Source organism: Podarcis melisellensis (genome assembly GCF_964234715.1).
Source record: "Podarcis melisellensis genome assembly, chromosome: 3".
Lineage (NCBI taxonomy): Eukaryota > Metazoa > Chordata > Lepidosauria > Squamata > Lacertidae > Podarcis > Podarcis melisellensis.
In genome coordinates, this window is record NC_138530.1 from 22996522 (window position 1) to 23011790 (window position 15269).

Here is a 15269-nt window from a genome sequence, read left to right on the forward strand (position 1 = left end):
TAAGCTTCGCCCCACCCTTTCTGCTGCTGCTGCCACCACCACTGAAAGGGAGAGAAGGAAAGCCAGCAGGGTTCCCAGGCTCCTACTGCTGCTGGGCAAATCACCAGGAAGAACTTGTTTTTCTCTCCTCCCACAGCATCAGGAAGTGTTTGGGAACCCTGCAAGGGATTTTGACAGGTGGGTGGGGACACCTGTCTGTCAACTGCATAATGTCATCACATAATTGACAGGCCACGCTAACCTGTCAAATTTGGCCCCAAGGGAGATCTTGATAATGTTTCCCAGCCCTGATCTATTCCATTCCTGGATTTTTGGGGGGTCCACTTTTTGCACAGAATCAGCCAGGGTCACCCTGATCAATGTCCCTGGGCAGAGAGGGAGATTTGTAGCAATTTGGACCATTTGTAGCAATGTGGATCAATCTGGAACGCAAAACACTCCAGACAGTGTATCTCCAAAGTATTGCAAAACAGCACCACCACGTAAGGAGAATGCCAGAGTGGGTGGGGTGGGAGTGGAACTGCACTTTGCAGAATGACAGCACTAGTTTTGTGATCCAAACTCACTTGGTGAGGAGGGGAAGTGAAAACTAGCAGCTCGGTCTCACTAACTCACTCTTTTGTAAGTTCTTTGGATGCTAGAGTTTGGTGGCATTTGGTCTGCTTATTTAGAACCCAGCCTTCTTCATATAACTGTTTTTCAGTCCTTTGCTCTTAAATGGAAACTGAATCAGAAGCCAAACCAAATGCATTGGGTGGGGTCTTGCACAGTGTTAGTGGCTGTTGCTTCATGTTATTTTTGGGTAGCTTTAAAAGAAGAGGATAGGGATGCAGGTGCTGCTGTGGTCTAAACCTCTGAGCCTAGGGCTTGCCGATTGGAAGGTTGGTGGTTCGAATCCCCATGACGGGGTGAGCTCCCGTTGCTCGGTCCCAGCTCCTGTCAACCTTGCAGTTCGAAAGCATGTCAATGCAAGTAGATAAATAGGTACTGCTCCGGTGGGAAGGTAAATGGCGTTTCCGTGCGCTGCTCTGGTTTCAACAGAAGCAGTTTAGTCATGCTGGTCATATGACCCAGAAAAAATGTCTGCGGACAAACATCGGCTCCCTCGGCCAGTAAAGCGAGATGAGCGCCGCAACCCCAGAGTCGTTAGAAAGCAGACTTAACTGTCAAGGGTCCTTTACCTTTTTAAGGGAGGAGGAGCTAAATTTTTGGAGGCAAGGTTATTGATGGCTCCTAGGATTGTGAACTGCCCCAGCCCCTGTCCTACTCAAATTTTGGGAAAGGTAACTACTTTCAAAGCGGACATAGTGTAGAGGGAAGGAGGTTCAGCACTGCAAGGAGATGAAGGGAGAGTTGGAGTGAAGCAGACATAAACAGCTCCTCAGTTGTCCCTTTGCATTAGCCATGCCTGCCCAAGTTTTCCCTCAAACCCCCACCCCTTGAGGTGAACCCTGAACAATTCATGCTTCCTCTCAACAGCTGTTGAACAGAGGCAGTGATCCTGAAAAGCAGGCTGCTGCTTTTCAATTGACTTCCTGCAGAGAAGCTGCTTAGAAATGAGCACCCAACAGAATCGAACCCCCTGCAAATTCTCCTTCCCCTGACCCAATCCCAACAGTATAACCCTCCCCACCCCCAAATAAACTTTAACCCAAGACCTAGAACTAATTCAGGACTGCATCTGAGGCAGATGGATAGTCCTGTTGTAGGGTGCCCCCAAGTTGTGGCCATGGAGTGGATCTGGGAGGCTATGAAAAAACAATACATATATTTGCATAAATATACTATCTATGCTGCATTTCTCTGATCAACTTTTTGCCAGAAAGGTGGTAGCGTGTGTGAATTTACCACACACACACACCCCTCCTCTGAAAGAATTCATCAGTGATGAATATTCCAGCTTTCTTTTAAAATAACGTCCCAAAGAGGGTAAGGATTTGCTGACTTGATTATGTAAATGGGAATACAAAAAGTGGAGGTGTGAGGAGGTCAAAGGAACAAGTTAAGGAGTTTAAAGTTATGAAAAATGGTATTGTTTTTAATTTTTTTCTTATTTTTTCTTTGTTTTTTGTATGTAGTTTATTATTATTATTATTGTTGTTGTAAGTTGTATTTCTTTATATATTCCTATTTTTTTCTTTTTTGATGTATTTTCTTTTCTTTCTTTTTATGTGGTTTTGTACTGATATTTTTGTAAAACTTAATAAATATTTTACAAAATAAATAAATTAAATAAAATAAAATAACGTCCCATGCACAGCCCTGGTGGTCATGTTAGGCAGAAGAAGAACATTCGGAGGACTAGTTTTGTGCCAACTGTTTCCTGTCCATCTAGGAAAGCAAATGCAGCAGGCCTCTCATTCATCACACCTTGCTCCACTGCAGTGTAGGCATTTTCCATTTGCTAACTTTGTAGCCATGGCATTTAGTGCTTGCTTCACTTAATGGAAACTCTTAATTCAGACACCTTGATTGACAAATCACACAGAGGCACACAGATTTCCAAAAATACACACGGGGAAAGGGAGCTGAAAAGTCCAAAGGCATATGTTGGTGTGTGGAAGATCTTCAGTCAGCTTTAGGACCTGTCTATAAGCCAGCGTTGCAGAAGTCTCTGTCTTCACAACAGAGGATTTCCATGTAACCAGTAACTTTACCACCTTGGCTGATGTTCTTTCTAGTGCCACACTCTGATAGAGCTTTCGCAGAAAACAAAACCACTTCTCTCAGTTCTCCATCTATGATGGTAGTGGGAACAATAAATTGAGAGAGAGGATAGGAAGAAGCGTTAGCATTTTATTTCCACTAATAGTGACATATACTTTGCATTAGATGTCAAAACACTTCCCCGCCCCCACCTTTTTAAAGGTTGATACGCATTAAGCTATTCTTCTGCCCATTGCGCAAAAAGGATAAGGGCATGACCACAAAACATTTCTCTGGTGCAAACTGGGACATCCCATTCCATAATGATATTTTTACTATTTATACCCCACACATCTTAGTGGGTTGCCCAACACTCTGGGCAGCTTCCAACATATAAAAAACATAATAAAACATTGAACATTAAAAGAAACCCTTCCATATACAGGATTGCCTTCGGATAACTCCATGCCCTCCAACATTTCTCCAGTGAAAATAGGGACATCCTAAGGAAAAGTGGGATATTCCAGGATCAAATCAGAAACTGGCTGGCTTCTCTAAATCAGGGACATCCCTAGAAAATAGGGACACTTGGAGAATCTGTAAGGGATGTCTGAAGAATGATTTTTGTTAAGGATTCTTTGTGGTGGAAAAGAAACGTGTTTGCATTTGATCCAGGGTATGCAATGTGGTGACACTAATGATTGAGAGTACAATGATAGCTCTGTTGTATAGCATGTGGACAGCACATTATCTACAGAAGTTTGAGGTTCACCTGCAATTCATAAAATCATAGAATTGTAGAGTTGGAAGGAATCATCTAGTCCAACCACCTGCAATGCAGGAATCAAAGGGGATTCAAAGGAATTCACAGGGGATCAGGTAGCAGGTGAGGTGAAAGACCTCTGTCTGAGATCCTGAGCAGTTTCTCCCAGGAGGAGAAGTCTAAGACTATTACAGGTCAGGAGTGAGTTAATGTGTGAGGAAATGGATGTCCCTCCAGGATACATGACTTTCCATCCTGCTACAGAGAAACAAGAAACAAAATTCTGGTAAGGAAAAGGGGGTTGTAAACAGAGAATTATGAATTATGGTGCTGGAGGAGACTCTTGAGAGTCCCATGGATTGCAAGAAGATCAAACCTATCCATTCTTAAGGAAATCAGCCCTGAGTGCTCACTGGAAGGACAGATCCTGAAGCTGAGGCTCCAATACTTTGGCCACCACATGAGAAGAGAAGACTCCTTGGAAAAGACCCTGATGTTGGGAAAGATTGAGGGCACAAGAAGAAGGGGACGACAGAGGACAAGATGGTTGGACAGTGTTCTCGAAGCTACCAGCATGAGTCTGACCAAACTGTGGGAGGCAGTGGAAGACAGGAATGCCTGGCGTGCTCTGGTCCATGGGGTCATGAAGAGTCAGACACAACTAAACGACTAAACAACAACAAACAGAGAATTCCTCCAGCATGCCACATCCTTGAAATGTGCATGGTCAATGGCACTTCCATCATTACCATGCAAGCAGTGAGGAGGCTAACCCAATCTCCAGTGGCAGTAGGAAGATGCATCTGTAGTATATTTCCCCACCATTTACCAATCAAACCCAAAGAAATTTAAACTGGGGGAACTCACTCATTGCATACGGCAGCACATTTTCTGCCTTTGCAGGGTAGCGGTTTCACACCTTGCATCAGATTGTAGAATGCACATTCCAAGGCATCAGCTAGAAAAAATACAGCCTTGTTATTTCTGGGAGGTACACCCATTGAGTTTGCCCTGGACGGTGATGTCCTTTCAGTGAAGGAGCTGGTACACAGTTTGTGGGTGCCACTGGAGCCATCATTGTTGCTTTCAAGGAAATTGTATCCCTGTTTAGGCATCTGTGTAAAAGCTGGTGACTGTGGAAAAGTTGGTTGAAATCAGCTCTTGAAGATAAGGTACCTGCCATTATTTAAGCTGCTGTACTCAGGAGTGAGGGGTGAAGGGTGAATTTGGGGTTTTATGCAAGTTCAGATGTAGTAGGAACATGTGCCAGTGAGAAGGAGGAGAATGAGAAGCATGATAATTTTATATTTGACACTCCTAATTCCTGCAACTGCATGTCTTCAAAATATGAATGGAGGAATAAGGAGCATTGCCTATGTGATGTTTGCATGCAATGTCCAAATCAAGCACGCTGCTCTGTGCATGGTGCCAGTTTTATGCCTCATCACACATACACACACACACACACAGAGAGAGAGAGAGAGAGAGAGAGAGAGAGAGAGAGAGAGCAGATTTCAGAAGGCAAAAACCGGCCCCAGGCAAGGGGGATGGTGGAGAGCATCTTTGGATTCAAACTTAAAGGTGAACGTACCTATTCCACACATCCTGGACCAATAAATGAACTGAAGCAAAACTATAATACCTGTGATTATCTGATCCCATAATGGAATTATCACAGTTAAAACAGCAGGGGACTCCATTCTGCAGCATAATGGTGTATCAGACTTACACAGTTCACATCTCAGAATGTATTGCAGAGGCTTCTCTTGAGCAGCTTCTAAGTTATGTGCAGAAACACCACTCTTTCCTTTCTAACAAATTTAGCACCAACATACCTTTCAACACCCATCTAGCCTGAAACACAGCCACATTCATGAAAATTGTGTATCTTACATTGACCTCATGGATCTTTAGTGCATGATCATATCCCATGCTATTTTTCCAGGTACCTAAACTCACAAAATGCCTCCTTTGTTCTCTTATAATGGCAATGGTGCCCACCTGAGAGGTGGTGGAACTGAGTTCCAGAAAGTCTTACCTGGAAAAAAGCATGCATTGCCACAGTAGGATTTTTCACCAGAGTGATCTGCACCCAGTTTCACTAGTACAGAAAGTAGATCTGCCTATGAATCTGTCTAAGTTAAGTGTTGACAATGTTGTTGCTTTTTTCCTGTCTGCGGAAGGATTGTGTGCATTTGCACACTCTAAGCAGGGCTACCTCTGAAGGTGAACAGAAAACCTCAGGTGCAGAGAGAGAGAATATAACGCTTTTATATAATTTTGTATTTCTATCATTGTTTGCAGACTTGAGAGGGCTCTCTAGCTCGAAAGATTAATGCTGCTTGGAAGTTGATATCTACAACTCATCTTTGATCAAAACTCCTTCTCTCAGCCCTGGAATAAGGAATTTACCTTCAGGAGGAAGATAGAGGAAAACACAGAAGGCAAGGAGCAGGATTTGAGCCATGGGGAACAGCTTGGAATCAAGAGGATTCTGTCTGCTACGTAGCAATTCTGGGATACAGAAAAAGATGCCTTGATCTCCACTCACTTCCAGCTAGGTGGACAAACTTTTTGCTTTTATTGCATTGGTGGCATGACTGCATAGGCCCCTCAAGCCACCTCATTCTGTACCTATTTTTGGCAAGGACAGAGAGTCTTGTGGTTTTCTTGGCATGGATAGGAACTCTTAGGTGCCATGGACTCACAAACTAGCTGGACAATGATCAAGAGTGGACTGGGAGATTGCAACAACACTGGGATGGAAACCAGCAGAGTAGGGGATCCAGCACAGGAGGAACTGATATTACTGCTGCAGTTTTCTGATGCAGATCTTCACTCAGACCTTCTTATCTGGTTGGGAGGGGGTGCTATTTTGTAGTTAACTTCAGGTGTCAAAATGCATTGGTTAAAATGCCCCCCTGGCTGTGGATGTGTGGTAATGGAGAAAGGACTGGCATTTAAATCCCAAAAATGTTGGGTGGCCGCTAGCAAAATTGACCTTGGGTGGGACAGAATTTTGCCACCCAGCACCAAATGTCTCAGGTGGGGAAATGATATTTTTGCTAATAAGAAGTTAACTCCAACTTTGAATTGTGTGATTACTGACTGGCATGTTCCGGTGACAGCTAGGTAACAGATGTATCTTTGTACTATAGTCTGCTTTATAGCTATGCAAAGGAGAGAGATTTACACACACACAAAAACTTTTCCTTGTCCTTCGTGGTGAGCAAGAGGCATTAATATAGTTCAAGGGCACAGTTCATAAACATGTCATGTCCTTGGCAGTGAGCAGCGGAGCCAGAGAGTTGTGCAATCTGGAGGGGATGTGGACTTGGGAATCGATGCAGGGAATATAAAGGAATATAAGGGAAGAAGTCAGAGTACTTAAAAAACATTTAAGAGTGCTTATAAAATTAATTCTGGATCAGGCATGCACACAGCGCACTGAAAAAGCACTGCTCAAAAGGCAATGTACAATTGCATTAAGACTTCCCTGTAGTGTCACATTTGGCAGATTCCTTTTGCCTGCAGTTTTCCTAATTTGCTTCCCATCTGGGATGGTCAGTGCAAATGAGTGGAGAGAGAGGGGGGGAGCAATAGTTACATACACTTCAGATTAAATGTCAAAACCTCTTTCCACCCAATCTGTTTTATCTTTGGTTCAGCATTGTACAGAAAGGATAAGGGAAGCAAAATCCATGCCTGATTTGAGTTTAGGATTCTATGACTGAAAATGAATTTATTTCCATTGTCTCAAGGGTGTACAACACACTGGCATAATGTTTATGACTGATCACCCCACTATGTGTGTTGCATACAGAACATCACATGTTCAATCCCTGGCATCCCCGAATATAAAAGGATCAGTGAGCAAGTGGGGTGGGCGACATGCCTCTGGCTAAGAACCTGATTAGCTTCTCCCATTATGAGAATTCAAAGGGCACCATGTAATTTATCAACTCTGGATTAGATATTAATGACTCTAATTCATTAGTTTAAAAAACCATGAAAGACCTGATTTATTGGCCCTCCCTCATTTATCTTCTCTCCTCCTAAGTGGATGTGATGTTCTCTTGGATTTTGGTTGAGGTATGTCATCATATGGGGGCGGGGAGGAAGCACCTACTCCGTTTTGGTGAAGGCCCATGCCGTGGCTTCTTTTGTCCACATGAGCCGATCCCATTCAGATGTGTCACAATGTGTGTGTGTGTGTTTTAATGAAATGGGGGTATTATATGTAAACTCTATTAGAATCAGTTCTGGATTAGATATCAACTGATATATTTCGTTCAAGTTCATTTAAAATGAGCATTCGTGAATTAATTATTATACAGTGGTACCTCTAGTTAAAGACACTTCAGGTTACAGACTCCGCTAACCCAGAAATAGTACCCCGGGTTAAGAACTTTGCTTCAGGATGGGAACAGAAATCGCGCAGCGGCAGCAGCGGGAGGCTCCATTAGCTCAAGTGGTACCTCAGGTTAAGAACAGTTTCAGGTTAAGAATGGACCTCCAGAACGAATGAAGTTCTTAACCCGAGGTACCACTGTATATGGTTAATGATTATAATGGTGGTGTTGTATCCCCACAATTATATATTCTTTTTTCCGTAAGTGGGCTGATAATGATTGCTTGTCACACCACTCCCCCTTTTCCTTTGATCATCCTAAGTGGACATGATGTTGTCTTGGGTTCTTGTTGAGATGTGCCATCAGTGGCATTAAAGAAGGCGCTTGATCCAGTTTGCTGGATATGCAATATGACTCCAAAGAATCAGATCCTGCTTCTTACAGTCTGTGAGGCCAGATTGACTGACAAGGGAAGAGGGAAGAATTTTCACTTGAGTGAAACCTGCAGAAAGCAAAAACAAAATAAAAAAATTCCTTCCAGTAGCACCTTAAAGACCAACTAAGTTAGTTCTTGGTATGAGCTTTCGTGTGCATGCACACTTCTTCAGATACATATGTGTGCATGCACACTTCTTCAGATACATATGTGTATCTGAAGAAGTGTGCATGCACATGAAAGCTCATACCAAGAACTAACTTAGTTGGTCTTTAAGGTGCTACTGGAAGGATTTTTTTTATTTTGTTTTGACTATGGTAGACCAACACGGCTACCTATCTGTAACTGCAGAAAGCAAACCTTGTGCAATTCCTTGGCTTGGCTTGGCTTGGCTGGCAACGGATCGACATGTCAAAAAAAAATAGATGAGAGTGGCCCAATTGCTTTCTAAATCCGGCCCGTGGATGGTCCAGGAATCAGTGTGTTTTTACATGAGTAGAATGTGCATTTTTATTTAAAATGCATCTCTGGGTTATTTGCGGGGCATAGGAATTTGTTCATATTTTTTCCCAAAATACAGTCCGGCCCCCCACAAGCTCTGAGGGACAGTGGGCTGGCCCCCTGCTGAAAAAGCTTGCTCACCCCTGCTATAACTAATTGAAATTAATTTAAAAATAGGATTCATAGTTAATTATATACACGTAAATTCACTTATAATTCTGGGGTGTATCTATTACAGCTTCTTATTTTGTCCACAAGTGGGCTGATAGGACCACACTGCATTCTCTTTGATCCTCTTCAGGAGACATGATGTTCTTTCGGAGATGTCTCTTCATGGGGCTAAAAGGTAGCCTCTTCTCCAGTTTGCTGAAAGCCAGTGTGACTTGAGCTGCGCTGTGACCACAGAACCCTCTCGATTCCAAGATGGCCCCAAAGAATCAGATCCTGCTCCTTGCAATCTCTGCCTTTCTCCCCCTCACATCTGGAGGTAAGGTCCATTGACAAGGGATCGGAGAAGGGTTTTCACCCGAGTGTAACATGCAGAAAGCAACCTTTAGTGGCAGCTGGACTTGGCTGGCAATGGATCTACATGTCAAAAAATAGATAAGAGCAGTTCTTTTTCTTTCTTTCTTTCTTTTTAAAGGAAGAGGCAATTTCGATATGTTCTAACATAAAAAGAAAATCCAAATATCTTCTATGAGGGTTTTAAAAAAGCCAGGCTGCCTCCCCAGCCTCCACGGCTCAGGGTTCTAGATGCCTGGATTTCATATTGCAGTGGAGGATTTCAGGAGAGCAGAGAAGGAGACACCAGGCTACATAAGGAAGAGTGAAGGTGATCTTAGGGCACATTATCAATCAGAATAAACATGTGGGGTCTTTAAGGAAATGCTGCAGTGTAGAGCACTCCTGCTCAATGCTTCTGACAGCCAGCCACATGCTCCTCCAAAATACTTCCATTGCCCCTCTGCCTCCACTCCCCAACTACTTAGTATTCTGCCACCACTGAACATGCGTGTTCCTCATGGGGCTGGAACCCCACCACAATGATCTTTCCCTATAAAAGGTAAAGGGACCATTAGGTTCAGTCGTGACTGACTCTGGGGTTGCGGCGCTCATCTCGCTTTACTGGCCGAGGGAGCCGGCATACAGCTTCCGGGTCATGTGGCCAGCATGACTAAGCCACTTCTGGCGAACCAGACAGAACAGCGCACAGAAACGCTGTTTACCTTCCCACCGGAGCGGTACCTATTTATCTACTTGTACTTTGACATGCTTTTGAAGTGCTAGGTTGGCAGGAGCAGGGATCGAGCAACGGGAGCTCACCCCGTCATGGGGATTTGAACCGCCGACCTTCTGATCGGCAAGTCCTAGGCTCTGTGGTTTAACCCACAGCGCCACCCACGTCCCAATCTCTCCCCATACTTCTCTTGTATTTATCCCTCTCGTCACATGATTATCTGACCCCCTCCTGTACTTTGGGTGGTTTCTGATGCCTCGTTGTCAATGGTGCTGTTTTGGATGCTTAAAAACATTTATTCTGAAACATTGGAAATAGGGGGAATGACACAACATACATATCATTGTGAAGCTACAGAACTCAATCATAAATGTGGGGCAGAGGAAGCAGTCAAAATAAATTATTGAATCATAGAATTGGGAGGGACCCTGAGGATCATCTAGTCCAATCCCCTACAATGGAGGACTATGTAGCTGTCTCATTTTGGTATCGAACCTGTGACCTTGACCTTATCAGCACCATGTTTGAACCAACTGTGCTATCTGTAGGCTGATGGTTCTTCAAATTCGTCACCAAAGAGCCCAAACAGTAAAAAGTTGTGTTGTGAGAAAATTATTGCACAGAATGCACAATTCAGTGTGAGTTTGAGCAGTAGTTGGGAATGTGCTTAATTGTGAAAAATTGTCTTTTGAAGCATATCCTTTGCTATGTCGGGACTGCACAGTGACTGAAGAAGGATGTATTGGAGTTGAAGGCTCTGACCGGATTTGCATAGCTGACCCTGAACTGGAAAGTTGCAATATAGCCAAAGCCTATGAAGGTAAGAAACCTCACCCTCATTCTTTAGATTCACTGTTCTCTGTGCTCATACCTGATCTGTGTTGAGGACAAAGAAACTGGACTGTGTTATACTCTGGACAGTTAATATGACTAAAGTGTCTCACTGCATCTTTTCCTCTTCTTTTTCTGGCTCATTTTAGAGGGGAAACTAATCTGGACAAAGGTTGGCTGTGGGCCAAAAAAAGTATGTGATACCAAACAGCAGGTGACCGAACATATCCATGTTGAGTACAAATGTTGCGAAGAGTCAAAGCCTTCAATAGGCATTAATTTCTGCAATGATGGTTTATAAATGAGGTAAAACTAGCCAATGGAAGATTTGCAACATAGCTAAACATGTTAGCCACCTCCTCTTATTTTGGCATCACAACAGAGGACCCACAGGAGCAGTTAGCACTTTTAATATATGTATGTAATTAAAGTTGAAAAATTGTAGGATACAGCATACAGATGAATTGAGTTTCCAACAGTCATTTACATGGATCAACGTGTGTTTCATAAAGTATGCATTTAATGTTCTTATGTTCTTTAAAGTCAATATGATGTTCTTTTGTCACAAAATATTATTATGTGCTATAAAAGGGAGCCCAACTAGTAAGAGAGCTCCTGGAATTCACATTCCAAAATAAAAATAGCCCAAGAGAAAGCCTTTCACTGACATCTTTATTTTGGACTAAGCTGTGAAGAGTGAAGGCTGGTCTTATTAATGTCAGAAGATCCCTGCTGGATCAGAAAGAAAATGAATATCTAGTTCAGTATTTTGTTTCCCATTGTGGCCAAGCAGATGCTTCTGGGAGCATAACATGGAGGCAGTCGCTGTCTCCCACTGCTGATCATTAGCAACTGATAACATGAGCTAATCTGTCCCAGGCCATGGAAATACTATATAGATATAAACATCTGCCTTGGTCTGACCACGCCTGGAATACTGCCACCAATTGTGGCCACCACAATTGAAGGTTGTTGACAAGCTAGGACATGCGCAGAGGAGGGCAACCAAGGTGATAAAGGATCTGGAAACTCGGCCTTTATTAGGCTTCGGGGAATCAGATCCCTCTCATGGTGGCAGTAAAGAAGCCGAGAAAAACAAAGAAAAGTTCTTACCAATTAGTTTATTCAATAATCACAATAGGTTAAGGACACCTTCTGGTGAGGCTAAAACACTCAAGGATGATGTGCTGTAAGGCCACTGAAGGGAAATTCTGTAGCATTGTATAAAAATGAACACTATGAAACAATTACAAGCGGCCACTGTAAACAGTAAACTGAGGAAATTTAAAGCTGTTTTCATTTGCTACTTAAGGAAAAGGAAATACTCACAGATGAAAAATGAAACTGAAGAAAGCAATTATCAAAATGGGTTACCTCCTGACGCCCTCTCCTTCCTATTCTCTGCCCCTCAGCAGCAGGACCCAGGGTGGGTTACAACAGCTTGAAATTCAGAATTAAAAACAGTTCAATCAGATCACTCGGGTGTCAATCATCTCGGGTGTCAAAAGCCATAAATAAAATAACTTGATTTTCAATAAATAAATTAGACATAATAAAAAACTAACAGTGAAAAGGACAAAGGTGTTAAGCAAGACAAGTGGGGGGGGGAGAGAATTAGCATGTGTGCTTTATTGGTTATGGTTGTCTCAGTGGCTGATTTAAAAATAAAACAAAACACTACAGTATAGTCCATAGTCCAAATAATGGTTCCCCACACCTGTAGTAGAACCAACCAGCCCTTGAGTGGGGTGATAGTGACAGCATTAGGTCAGGGGTGACTTTTAGTGCCCTGAATTATTATTTCTCCTCATCACCCAAAACCTTCCTGGTTTCACAGCCTATAAATGACATAAGCCGAGGCTGATCTATTTGGGTGGATAGGGAACTGCCCCAACAATCTCTTCCAGTCAATCAAGGTGCAAGTCTGCCTGTCGCTGACTCTGGCTCCATTAGCTGTTTGTCTCCTTGCCTTCTGCCCTCCCAGTCCATCTGTGTAGCAGCCTCTATTGAACAGGGTAGTAAGGAAATGGGGGGCCACATTTTGCTCTACCTTCTAAAGTGGCTTCATCTTGGAAACAAGATCTGGTAACCCAGAGCTCCAAAATTGGGGGGGGGCTGAATTTTTTCTTAGAAATTTTTTGCACCCTGATAAATCAACCAAGTAGTCAGGTTGGCTGTCCACTGACCTGATATGAACTTTCTAGTTCTTGGGCTGCCAATTAATGTGGTCTATTGGTAAGCGTACACTTTTGCAACAGTACACCTCTTACAGCAGATGAAAATGATAGTGGAGGTACATTTTATGGGGACAGACAGAAACTGGTCACTGGTCAGGCAGGATTATTCTGCTTTCCAACTGTACCATTTAAATAAGTACAATGTGCTTTGTGTACTCTGTTTATTGTCCTTTTTGGAATGGTGTCGAGGACTGAATGCAACTTCCTAATATTAATGAAAGGAGCTTTGTGTACCTAGCTCCAGCATAGGCAAACTCCATCCCTCCAGAGGTTTGAGGACTACGAGTCCCATCATCCCTGACCACTGGTCCTGTTAGCTAGGGATGATGGGAGTTGTAGTCCCAAAACAGCTGGAGGGCCGGAGTTTGCCTATGCCTGACCTAGCTGGTAGGCAAAAACCTATCAGTTTGGTTATGAAAACAAACAATATTTGTCTGTCTGTTCACCAGCAATGCCCTCACCATACGGACTATATGGTCTATAGTCCGTATGGTCCATAGGGCATCATATTCTACAGTACCATGCATATTGCCTGTGCTATTTGAGCTGCTGTCATGGGGGAGCTGACAAAAAGCACACTTGGCTAAGAGCAGAGAGAAACAAGGCCAAGCAGATGCATATGAAAGGATTCCTTGAAGAAACTGGACATGAGAAGGAGTTCATTTCCTTCATGCACATAAATCACCCCATAGATGTGCTAATCACTCTGATCCTAAACATCTGCTGCCTTGTAAGATATTGTGGGGAGAAGAAAAGACTAAGGAGTAAACCCTGCACAAATCCAGAGTGGAGTCCCTAAGATGGTTGGATAGTGTCTTGTACGCCTCCTTCTGGCAACTCCTGCAGCCAAACTGGTGCCAAACATATTGCTCTGCTTTCCTTTGGACCACATCAGTAAGGCTGAGATGGGGGTCTTCTCATATGAGCAGCCCAGGACCTCCATATACACTGCCCAGGCTTGCCCCCAAGGAGGTCACTTCAGTGCTGCTAACACAGAGGTTTGACTTCACCCACAAACTCCATTCTCTCTCTTTTATGTTGCAAAATAAAATAAACCATGGGGGAGGGGGGGAATCTATCTAAATACTTAATTCCATCTGTTGCAGCTGTGTGCAAAAACTCTCTGGTGAAATTCAGTGCATAGCAGTGAATGCACAAAAGCTGGCATAATATGTGAAGAAGTCTCCATTCAGTCAATCATAGGATTTAGATCCAGCAAAATCATCCCATTAATGCAAAGATTTATGCCTGTGCAACAACATTTTCTCTCCTTTTTCTGTGCTACTGCCCAATGTGTTTTGCATCTCCACTCCCATTAACCCTCCAGAACAGATGTGGGGAAGACACATGGGTAGAGGAGAGCAGCGCTAACAGAAACACTAGTAGCACAGCCTCAACTGTCCCTTATTGTTATGGTGCTTTGTTCCTCTCACCAGCTTTCCCTTCCTGCTGCTCCTGCACGTGCACAAGGAATTCTGGGAGTAGAGTTCTTCAGATGCACAAATCTCTCTGTCTCTCAAACTACAAGACAACCTTATTGGTGGACCATGTGTCCACAAGCATTCAGGCAGTCCCTAAGGTACCTTGAACCTAAGTTGTCCAGGGCTTTGTCAATTAATACATGACCTGACTTGGTAGCAAACGGGCGCTCTGTGCAGATGACATGTTGTCAGCCAGGTAGCCAAATCCTCAGCTTGATAGCTGAATTCTCATGTGATCTGCTCAATAGATAGACAAATAAAATATTTATGGGTTTAAGTTTATTTATGGGAATATTTATGGGAATAGGTTTCCATAAATATTCTCAAGCAATACCTAAAATTTAGTCATAGTTCCCCCTCCTCTGAATGTTTGGGTACTGCCAAAGTTTACAGATAACATTCAGTTGCAAGATAGCAATGGAGGGGGGATGTTTTTATATGGGAGGGGGGATGTTTTTATCCCAAATTACTGGTATATATGGGAATAATTTATAAACTTTAGTGGGATCAGTTCTGGACTGCTATAATTCATTTAAAATATAATTCATGAATTATTCATGATTATATACATTCATAATTGTGGTGCTGTATGTATCACAGCTGCTTATTTGATCCACAAGTGGGCTGATTGGACCACGCTGTATTCTCTTTGATCCTCTTTCATCCTGCACTCTTGCTGCCACCACCTTCCCTGACTTCCTTCTCACACTCTGCAACAGGAGTCAGAGCTGGAGTAAATGTGCTGTTGTGAGTGGCAGAAGGGCTGAACAGACTGGAAGCAATGA

At 43.2% G+C, this 15269-nt stretch overlaps 1 protein-coding gene and 1 long non-coding RNA gene across 2 annotated transcripts in view; one reads left to right on the forward strand and one right to left on the reverse strand.

Moving 5' to 3' along the window:
• Positions 1-15269, reverse strand: part of LOC309365935 (uncharacterized protein) — a 100622-nt gene that overhangs the window by 55969 nt on the left and 29384 nt on the right. The gene's annotated exons all lie outside the window — the stretch shown is intronic.
• Positions 10621-11421, forward strand: LOC309366218. Its single transcript, XR_014166584.1, has 2 exons — positions 10621-10755; positions 10916-11421. It is a non-coding gene; the product is annotated as an uncharacterized lncRNA (long non-coding RNA).